The sequence below is a fragment of the Dermacentor variabilis genome, chromosome 10 (genome assembly GCF_050947875.1).
Source record: "Dermacentor variabilis isolate Ectoservices chromosome 10, ASM5094787v1, whole genome shotgun sequence".
Taxonomy (NCBI): Eukaryota; Metazoa; Arthropoda; class Arachnida; order Ixodida; family Ixodidae; genus Dermacentor; species Dermacentor variabilis.
In genome coordinates, this window is record NC_134577.1 from 87,798,141 (window position 1) to 87,809,839 (window position 11,699).

The window sequence follows — 11,699 nt, forward strand, 5'->3', positions numbered from 1 at the left end:
GTAACCGAGCGAACGAGCACAGCGAAAGATGAAAACGAACGAGAAGCGCTGCGGGAGATGGAAGAGAAGAGCGCGAGGAAGGAAGTAAAGGAGGAGGCTGCGCTGAGAGCGTGAGGCGGAGGAGGAGATGAGGGGAAACGGCCTGCGCAAGCGCTCATTCGCAAGTGGGTACGGCATCCGCAACCGCATCAGCGATCTCATCTGCGCTTCCAAGAGGAAGCCAGGGTGGCGTGATGTGAGGAGGGCTACGGTCGTCCGCGGCGTCAGCTGCTCAGGTCAGCCCACGGTACCAGCATGTGTGACCGTTGTCAATGCCCCTGCAAGGGGAGATGGTGAGCGGCTACAAGTGAGGCTCGATGATACGCTCTCTTGGGTGTTGTCGCCGCTGACAGTGGTGGTACGATTTTCCTGTGGCGAAGGGCCGCTGTTGTCGTTAGTGGAACGAAATCATGAGAAGAAAAGCGTAGTGGCGCGCAAGACGGGCTGGGCGGCGACCACGACTACGATAAGGCGCCAAATTAGAGTGCGTCGTCAGTATGGAAACAAAGTCCTGCATGAGTGGAAGTCTGCGGTAGCTGCTGTGAATCGCGCCAATGCTTCACCCATGGGCTGCCTCTCGCGATCTCCTGATTAGCGATGCAGTCGCGCCACATTTCCCTTCGTTTGCAATGCGCCAGCTACCCACTCACAGTGTTTTCTTCCTAATATAAACCCTGCCCCTATATAATCATAATACAAAATATTGAAACGCGAAATGAAAGCACGTACAGAGCAGCGCTTGAATTTCGCGTTAGGGAGTGTCGTAATCGTCGGTGAATCTTTGTTTGATTCTTTCTCTTTCTTTCTTCCTTTCTTTGCTTGCGTGTTTGGTTGGTTAGTTGTTTGTTTCTTTGTTTTCGTTAGTTCTCGCAATATTTTTGTAAACATGTGCTTACAATTTGGTTTAAACATCGAAACGATGGCTTCTAAAAGGGGGCAATGACAAGCAATGTCTTTCCTTCGCCGCTGTTTCTTGGAAGCAACAGACGAGCGATCTTATCGTTTGTCGTATCGGCCGCTTTGTCGCATGCGCACAACTATGCGGCAAGCGAACGCAGCTATCTCTATCTTTTAACGCGACAGCATTAAGAAGCTCGTGTCGCAGAAAAGCCGGTGTCCAGGGTCTCCGGAGTGTGAGACGGAAACGCTACCACTCAGCCACGAGTGTTTTTTTTAGATGCACAGCTGTCGCAGATATTTTTTATTAACAATCACAGATACCCTGACTCAGCATATCAAGAGAGTGTTGTACCTTTTTTTCCTGTCTATGCAAACCCCTAAAGAAGGGACTCTGCATGTCAGAGGGCAGGCTTGCCACCTTGACCTGGGGCACTGCAGGCAAGGTATAGGGTGGTCTATTTGAAGGCCAACACTGATGCCGACACAACACTGAGACCAAGAACAAAAAAGCCTGTCGTGTAGAGTTCCGTGAGGCCACAGCCAAGGCCCAAATCCCAGGCCAGGTGGCGCATGCCATTGAAAGTGGGTTAGTAGAGAGCAAAGGTCAGGCCAAGCTTCACTGAGAAAGTGAGGATGGGTGAGATTTGCATGGCCTGCAAGGCCTCCACATAGTGCGGGAGCTGGTGCGAGCACACAAATGGCATCAACCCATTCTATATAGGCACACTGCCATGCCACAGCCAGTTGCCCTGTGTGTCAGTGAAAGCATTGATGTCATTTGCAGTTGTCTTTCGAAAGCAAGGTCAGAGGAGGAAAGCAGGCCGGGGGAAGATATCCAGGCATAAATGCTCAGGTGAGGTGACAAAGGCCTCTTGAGTGACTTGTTCTTTTTCAAGAAGTGTCCTGTCACAATGGTGCAAAGCATGCAGCGGGTGAGGCTGTCACTGGTCTCAGAAGCGACAGAGCACCTGCCCTGTTGGCAAATCTCATTGCGTACGCCATAATGAAACGACACAGATCAGAAATAAATGAAGTATCAAAGGTGTACCCTTGAAGAGAGGCGAGGGCGCGAGAAACCAAACGGCTGGCTCCCGTAGAATACATGTAACGAGTTACGAGCTCATAATTACCGATATACACCGCAACATAACCTTCTACGGCACGTTTCTAAGGCAACACCGCATTCACTAGAGGCGCTTTTTGTCCCGCTTTGAACCATCGAACTCGTGGCTGAGCTGGCTGAACTACTCATCCACGGTAGCCACGATGGCTACTACTACTTTCATGTCCATGTAATGTGCAATCTCTGTTTCTCTGCAGACTGTTTGTACTTTAGGAATGCATCAAAGTAGTTCGCTGAGTTATAAACAGTAAAAAATTGTTCACCCAGTATGTCGTCTTGTTCTCGCAATGTTGTCTGAATGCCTGGAGCTGTGAGTAAAAATATTTTACATGATGAATTGTCTGCCCTGAACTTCCTGAGCTGATCCCACAACTTTCTGCATGTGACTTAACTATTATTTCAAGGCACATATTATTGCCATGATGACTTTTCGATGATGACGTTTTGCGCTCGTGGTGTTTTGTGTGTTCCTTACGAATGTCCTCGTTTTTTTTTTGCCCAGTTTTAGCCTTCCTTCAAGTATGGATCAATTAGCCCTCAAGTACATGATTTTTCCGCATACCTCCGCACATATCGCGCTTTCGCTATAGCCTGTATGAAATTTATAAGGTTTTTATAAGTGGGATACCTGCTATGATTACCCCAAGCCTTATCTTGCTCTGTTTTTTTTTTTTGTACGCTCTAGTGTCCACCACGGGTTTAGCTTTTTTCGCACAATGATCGATAATTGGAGTATTGCCTTTTTTGCTGCTGCTATTGAACTGCTGTGAGTTTTTTTTTTCATTCATTTCATCCATGTTGAGTTCTGGTGAAAGGAGACCTTCGAGTTTTGTGATCGCCATTAATAAAAGCCAGCGGCGCGGCTTAGAGTTCATGGTAGGTACTGTGGATGGTAGTTTGATGACTGCCGGCAAGTGATCACTTCCACATGAAGCGTCGAGGACTTCCCACTTAAAATCGGCAAGAACAGATGGTGAACAGAAGGCTAAACCGAGACAACTAGATTTCCGTGAGCTTGGTGAAAAATACGTTGGCGAACCTGAGTTAAATGAAATAGGGTGGTTGACAAAATAAAACCTTCAATGACTTGCCCTCTTTGGTCGGTTCCATCGCTTCCCCAAATGGTACAATGGGCAATAAAATCTGCGAGAACAGGCTCCGGCAACTGGTGCTTTAGATTGTCCAGGTGTATAGTAGTAAAATAAGTATAGGATGGGATGTACAGTGAACAAATGGTGATGGTTTTATGCGATAGAACGTGAGACGGCAACTGCCTCTAAAGAAGTATTCAACTGAACATTTTAGGTAGGAGTGTCGCACTCAATGGCTATGGGTGGTGGTGGTGGTGGTAAACATTTATTACTTGAGCCTTTTTACAACATTATTTGTGAGGGGGCTCAGGAGCATGTAGGGTGTCCGGGACTTTGTGACCCTCGACGACCCTCAAAGCCCAGTCCACCAGCCGTGTTTGGTCGGCTGGGTTGGCGCTAGACACTAGTCTCCCATCCCTCGACGTCGGTGAATTGCCAATCAGAGGATGGCTAGAGCTCGAGCCATAAGAACATTATGTGATGGAAGTTGGCTCTAGGCGCGCCGCAGAGCGTACATTGCTGTCGATATAGGCCTGGATGAACCAGGGCGAGAAAAGCTGGAGAAAAGAAGGTTTGTGCCTTAAGATGTGCCAGGTAGTTTGCTGGAATTTCGTTAAGGATTTATGTGGGGGAGGATATCTCAACCGCATTTCGCGGTAGTGGAGGGTGTTCTCATGATATTCTACCAATCGGTCTCTGGCGTTATCCAGGTCATCGGACGGCGTGGCTAGATGACGGCCACTCGAGTGATAGAATGGGCCATCTCGTTGCCTGGATGGCCTGCGTGCGCGGGCACTCGGATGAGCTTAATTTGTCTGAAGGGGGTCTGATGATTGAGAATTTTCCGTGCCGGTTCCCGGACTCAGCCTTTAGAGTAGTTGCGGATTGCAGTTTTATAGTCGCTAAGAAGAACCTCGGCAGCGGTTGTTGAGATGGCCAGGGCTATGGCAGCCTCCTCCACCTCTAGGAAGCCGCGCCTGTATTGTGGCAGCTGTGGTGTAACCAAGTTGATGCGACGCTAGGCTTACGGAATAGGCCGGTTTCTGTGGGTAGCTAGCGGCGTCGACACACACAGTAACGTGGTCGTGCTGGTGTTGTTTGTAGAGGGCTTTTGCCCTGGCCTGCCTGCGCGCCTTGTGTTGCACGGGGTGCATGTTTTTAAGCAGGGGGAGAATAGTGATGCAGTTTGGTATGTCTGATGGTAAGGGGCATATCTGATTGGCTTTGGAAGGCGGGATTACTCCTAGTTTGCCCAGAATGTGCCGACCTGTGGTGGGAGAGGACAGCTGCTCAATTTGGGCTGTGCTATGGGCTTCCGTGAACTCATCAAGTGTTTCATGTACCCCCATGCGAAGGAGACGCTCATTTGGCGTGTGCCTGGGAAGGTTAAGTGCTGTCTTATACGCTTGACGTATAAGGGCATCCACTTTTTCCGTTTCCGCCCGGTTGAGATGTAGGTATGGAAGCGAGTGTACTGTTCTGCTCATGACAAAGGCCTGCACTAACTTTCTCAAGTCATGCTCTCTCATCCCATAGTGTCTATTGGCTATCCGCTTAATCAGGTGCATAGTGTGGCGTACTGTGGTGGGGAGTTTGTTCATGGTCGCGTGCGTCTCCCGTTGTTCTGCATGACTATTCCAATCACTCGTAGCTGTATGACCTCTGGAATGGAGTACGTCTTCATGTGGATACGGATGCTAGAGGGGTGGAGAACAAGAAGTTCCGACTTGGTGGGGGAGCACGCGAGGCATATTTCCGTAGCCCGCTCCACCCTGCTGCATCGGCCCCTGCTTGTAAGGTCGCCTCCATGTCGCCTATGCTGCCTGTAGTGGTCCACAAGGTAACATCATCTGCATACAGGGAGTGCGCGAGGTTGGGAATATTTGCCAGGTGTATGGCCATAGGAATGAGAGTAAGGTTGAAGAGGAGTGGCGAGAGCACTGACCCTTGCGGTGTACCTCTGCTACCCAGTGGTAGCTTGTTTGTTGTCAGTTCTCCCACAGTAAGGACCACACTCCTGCCCTGTACGAAAGCTTTGACATAGGCATGAGTTCTCGCGCCTGGGTGTAGATCGGATAAGGCGTTCAGCACTGCGGTATGTTCCTCATTGTTAAAGGCCTTGGTGAGGTCGAGTGCTAGTATGGCTCTTGTGCGTTTGGCATGCCGGGGGTGCAGGGCTTCTTCAGGGAGCTGAAGAATGACGTCTTGCGTGGATAGATGCCCGCGGAAGCTAATCATTGTGTGAGGAAAGAGATTCATCATCATCATAATCAGCCTGATTACGCCCACTGCAGGGCAAAGGCCTCTCCGATACTTCTCCAACTACCCCGGTCATGTACTAATTGTGGCCATGTTGTCCCTTCATACTTCTTAATCTCATCCGCCCACCTAACTTTCTGCCGCCCTCTGCTACGCTTCCCTTCCCTTGGAATCCAGTCCGTAACCCTTAATGACCATCGGTTATCTTCCCTCCTCATTACATGTCCAGCCCATGCCGATTTCTTTTTCTTGATTTCAACTAAGATATCGATAACTCGCGTTTGTTCCCTCACCCAATCTGCTCTTTTCTTATCCCTTAACGTTACACCTATCATTCTTCTTTCCATAGCTCGTTGCGTCATCCTCAATTTAAGTAGAACCCTTTTCGTAAGCCTCCAGGTTTCTGCCCCGTACGTGAGTACTGGTAAGACACAGCTGTTATATACTTTTCTCTTGAGAGATAATGGCAACCTGCTGTTCATGATCTGAGAATGCCTGCCAAAGCACCCCAGCCCATTCTTAATCTTCTGATTATTTCAGTCTCATGATCCGGATCCGGAATTGTACTACATGCATACTAGGAAGTGCAATGCCACCGGCGAAAATACCAGTATGCTGGCCACTAACGCACGAGATTTGGTCACGTGTCCATTTGGATTATGCTGGTCCAGTGAATAACACCATGATCCTAGTGGCCATAGATTTACATTCAAAATGGATCGAAGCAATTCCAGTGCGCCATGCCACAGCACAATGGACAGTTACACCCTTGCGTGAAATCTTCAGCAGGCTGGGCATACCAAAAATCCTTGTGACAGACAACGGAACTCAGTTCACGTCAGAGACTTTCACGAAGTTTCTTACGGGAAATAACATAAAGCACTTTCGTACGGCACCATATCACCCCCAATCGAACGGGCTTGCTGAACGCGCCTTGCGGATGCTGAAAGATGGCCTCCAGAAGGTTAGGTCAGGTGACTTGTCTGAGAGATTGGCTAAACTGCTCTTTAGCTACCGTATAACGCCACTGGATGATAGACGATCATCGTCTCAACGACCTTTGGTATACCAGATCCGTTCTCGGTCGGACATATGCCTTCCACCACCCGTAACCTTTCCTATCTGTCCACAGGGAGATCAAGAAAACTCTTATTCATGGCTACCAAATCTTGGAGGATTTCTTCTGGAGTTTAATTCTACAGCGCATTGTAAATGATGCCACGTAACGCGTCGTCAGGGGCGGCCACGTAAGCGCGGAGCGGACATCGCACGGTGTCTAGTATCAAACAGTCCAGAGCCACATACCTCTTCGCTTGGTCCTCGGCAGAGGTACTGACCATGAATGAGTTGTTGAATGCGTTCAGGCGAAGTTTGTCCCGCTGCCGGGCTGCGTTATAGTCAATGCGGGCGGTCACGCACACGAGTGGGAGAAGCACTCCGCCGTTGCACTGTCGTACGCACAGTCCACCGCCGGGTCAGATAATGGTATTGAGGTCCGTTTTGGGTAGCTTAGGTCGAGGAGCGTGCCTTTTTGGGTTGCCGGAAGTCAGCTGAGCGGTCGGTGGGGTGGTTGAACTAGAAGCACTGCTGGTAGAGCCGGCCGATGGCGCCAGGAGCGGTCTCGGCACAATGTGTTGGAGCTTCGGGTAGGCAACCTTCTGGGCTTCAAAGGCCCTCTGCCACCTTGGGTCACTTGCGAACTCTTCTGGTGTGATATTTTCTCCCTCGACACAGTAAGCCATCTCCAAGGACGGCTCCAGGACGCTGAACGGGGTCGGAACAGACGCCGGTAGGCCAAGACCTAACCGGCTGTCGTGGCGAGACGCTCGTTGCCTTAGGCGTAAAGTAGGCCTATAGCGCGGCAGCCGCCGCATCCGATAGAAAAGCGCTTCTCGCGCACGAGATCCCGCGGGACAGTTCCGAAAAAAGGTGAGGACGGTTGCCGGGCACCTTCACTGACCTTTGGGGACCGGTTTCAAGCCATTTACGGTGAAATATCCGCCATCTCGGTGAAGCATTTACGGAGCCGATGTGAGGTGCGTCCCGCTCTGCTCCACCGCTCATGACTATATGGCGACTCCTCCTGACGAACGGCTAGAGTGTTCGCGGTCCCTTCGGACAACGGTAAAACCTTTAGGAATTTGACTTTTCTTTGGCCCTACCTAGGTTCGTTTCTTGAAGAGAGAAGACCACTGGCGAGAAATTATTATGTCTTCGATGCCACCTAGATTATGGATCAGGTCTTTGCCATTCCAATGGATGATGAAAACTTCACTTATGTGTGTGTGAGCTCCATAGTGATAGGCGAAATGCAATGAAAGAATCACTACTCTAATAAAGGGTGGTAACCATTTTTCGGTGCCCTTACAAGAAGTGCGGCACTGCGGTCTTCCCGTCTTCGATGACCATGGAGCAGCACTGGCTGCAGCCACCTAGAGGGCGGATAAAGTTTCTACAAGAATACCAGACGTTGACCCTGCGGACTACTTAAACCGGTGTGGCGCGGCCCCCTGTCGCGCCGCACAGCTTACTTGAGCTAAGTGCCCTAGGCTTTTCCTCACTCAATAGAATGAGCTCTTTTCCTTTACAGTGATTGCGATTATTTCTTTTTCTCTTTTCCAACAAGGGCAGCTCCGTGACTAAGCTGGATGATCACCCTTGCAATTAACACATTGTGCAGGAGCATTGCAATTGTCAGATGGTTGGTCGTTGGCACTACTCTACGCACATGTTTCTTTTCCCCTGCATGATTGTGATGCATGCCCAAACCACCGGCACTTGAAGCCACGCCTAGGGTTCGGTTACTATAGTCTGATGCTGATTTTCAGATATCCAGCGTCAAGTGAAGTGGGCACAGTACTGGTACCAAATGTCAGTATTAACATCTTTCGTGGGAATCTGTTGGTCACTTCGTCGTAGTGTGATTGTTTGCACCTTAATTACGTTTTGTTGCTAAAATCATTCAAGGGGCTCTTCGTCACTGAGGTAAAGGAAGTCTTCTGATATTACTCCTATGATTGCGTTGAGCGAGCGATGTGGAGAAATCGTCACGGTAATATCACCGATATTGATTAGTCCAGCGAGCTTTTCGACTTGATCTTTCTTTGTCAGTTCGAGGAGGAGCTCTTCGCTTGCCATCTTTGAGGCTTCGTAGCCAGGTCCAATCGTGTTTGCTAGGGATACGAGGAACGGTAACAATATGAAAGTGAGAAGAAGTGAGAAGAAGACAGGAAAGATGAAAACGCGAGGAAGCAAGCCGAAGATTACAGAGGAGTATAGGAAAAGGCGACTGCCGATTTTCTCCAGGAGGGCCAATCTTTAGGTGAAGCAGAAGCCAAAGAGGTGTGTTGCCTCCGCCGGCGGGCCTTAACGGTCCGCACAACCGGCATCGGCTATACCCCCAGGAACCTCCTTTCCCCAGACACGGCTAAGCTACGCACGGCTACACGCGGTAGGGTCCACCGCTCGCGTGTACTCAGGTACGTGTCGCAACATATCAAACGCTGCTGATGCAGAGGGGCCTGCGGGGAGCAACTTATTAGACAGCTATACGAAGTAACGTCGGTTCTTTTATCTGCTGTACAAACTGCTGTGTGCATTCCTTTCTAACTGGATTAACAAGCACGTTGTCACGCGCGCGCAGAAAAATACGAAGAGATCTCGATCGATGACCGCAGAGACTCGCTGACAGAAAGCTGGCGTGATGAAGAGCAGCGCAAGCGGCGAGCCAATTCCCGTTTGTTCTACCTATCACTTCCACGCGAACTAGGCGCTCAAGAACACAGCGTACACGAAGCCGTCAGCTATCTCAGGTTCACTAGACTTCCAACTCTGCGCAGATTGCCTCCAAGATAGGATGCGCGTGGCCGCGCTGAGCCGCCGCAGCTGGAGCAGAAGAGAAGGTACGCACTAACCTGCCCCATTTTCTTCCCATTCCTAGCGCGCGCACATCTCCCCTCTGCATGCGTAAGAAGACGGCGCCCACCCTCCTCTCCCTCCTCCCTTGCGAGCACGAGAAGAAATCACCACATCAAGTTCCTATCCTTCATGGCTCAACCTCGGTAGGTCTCGCTCGCACCTCCATCATACTACGCGCGACCACGATCTTATCACACTTGCAATTTATATGGAACATCAAGGCGACGTCGTTATGCTTCATTTCTTTATGGAATTTATGATGGAATTCCCTGATTTCATGCATTTTACATGTTTTGACGGCTTCCGTCTGCATTGGGTGCTTTTATGTGTCCAGTTCCTATATGCTATTCGTAGTTATAGCTGTATATAGCATGAAGACGAAACATACAAAAAATGTATATTTTATTTAAACCTCCAGCAGCGAGTGTTCGTATAACCGGTATATCTACCCAGATAGCTTGCATGATGTGAAAGACCACAAGTCTAAGGAATGTCCATTGACCAGTACTTACAAATTTTGTATAGCTTGTAATGAAGAAAGGAAGAGAATGACATACCGATCATCATCAAGAGCGGAGGGCACGAGACCGGCGCTCGAACACCACCATCTTGTTCTCCCTGCTCACTGTTCCGAGCTACCGCCCGTTTGTTGGACTCGCCCAATAAGCTTCCTTACATTTGGCGGAGGTGCGGGGTATCGATCCCCGTACCTTCGGTAGGAAGTGGCTCCTAGTTATCCCCCGAACGCTGCGCTCTACAATCTGCGCTTCCTTTCACTCCGACCCGCAGTGTGCCCACGGCGGTGCCTTCAAGACCTATGAACGCTTACGGAAAAGGTACTACTGGCGCGGAATGCTTCGCTTTGTCCGCAAGTTCATTCGCGGCTGCCACGAGTGTCAGCGACGAAAAAAACCACCGCATCCCGCCGCAGGTTCATTGCAGCCCCTCCCGTGCCCAGACCGCCCATTCGACCGCGTTGGAATTGACCTTTATGAACCTTTACCTTTGACCGCGGCGGGAAACCGATGGGCTATCATTGCTGTCGACCACCTTACACGATACGCCGAAACCACTGCTCTTCCCACGGCGACAGCACACAACGTCGCCTCTTTCATCCTCAAGCGTTTTGTGCTTCGGCACGGTCCTCCTCGCGAACTCCTCAGTGACCGTGGCCGCGTATTTCTCTCCGATGTAATTCAAGCACTTCTACACCAGTGCAACATTGTACATCGGACGTGTACTGCCTACCACCCGCAGACTAACGGTCTCACTGAGCGGTTTAATCGGACTCTGGGCGACATGCTTGCGACACATGTTGCATCTGATCAATCAAACTGGGATCTGGTTCTTCCATTTGCGACATACGCGTATAACACCGCTACGCAAGTGACAACCGGGTTTTCCCCCTTCTTCCTTTTGTACGGTCGCCAGCCGACGCACACTATCGACACGTTGCTGCCATACGCACCAGATGCCTCAGAGTGCACGCCCGTGTCAGCAGCGGCCCGTTACGCTGAAGATTGCCGACAACTAGCCAAGCGCTTTATTACAGCCGACCAACAACGCCAGAAAAACGCCCGCGATGATCACTCTCCTGCCGCAACATTCGCTCCTGGAGCACTTGTCTGGCTGCTTGTACCACCCTGCAACCCTGGCTTGTCGTCCAAACTGCTCCCAAATTATCATGGTCCCTACCGCATCGTCGAGCGTACTTCCCCCGTAAACTATGTCATTGAACCTCTTTCGCTGCAAGGCGACCGTCGTGGACGTGGACGTGATGTTGTTCACGTATACCGCTTCAAGCCGTACTTCGACCCTCTGTCCCCATCTGTTAGATCGCCAGGATGGCTCCACCTTTCTCGACGGGGGCAATTGTAATGAAGAAAGGAAGAGAATGACATACCGATCATCATCAAGAGTGGAGGGCACGAGACCGGCACGCGAACACCACCATCTTGTTCTCCCTGCTCACTGTTCCGAGCTACCGCCCGTTTGTTGGACTCGCCCAATAAACTTCCTTACAAGCTTGGTAATACACAATAGTTGACAAAAGATGTAAGGTTATCGGTTCATAGACTGTAGAATATCTACAGAGTGGTTTACAAGAAATATCTATAGTCAGCCTATAGACCATAGGCTGCACAAGTGTAAAGTCATAACTCCATAAACATTCTATAGAGTAGAAACATTCCATAGTCTATAGAAATAATCTATAACCAGCCTATAGACATTTTTCGGGTAGTAGCCCACTGAAAGTTTGAATTACCATCTCTGTAGACGACCTATAGACAGTATATACACATAGACATTTTGCAAAGTCATCTAAAATGTGTAAGGCACTAAGTTCATAGACTGTTTATAACCTAGTC

General features: G+C 49.9%; 1 protein-coding gene and 1 pseudogene across 1 annotated transcript in view; both read right to left on the minus strand.

Annotated features, from left to right (window-relative positions):
• Window positions 1-11,699, minus strand: part of LOC142559644 (ATP-binding cassette sub-family A member 17-like) — a 40,761-nt gene that overhangs the window by 28,009 nt on the left and 1,053 nt on the right. The window lies entirely within an intron of this gene.
• LOC142559642 (succinate dehydrogenase cytochrome b560 subunit, mitochondrial-like) lies at window positions 1,378-1,941 on the minus strand (annotated as a pseudogene).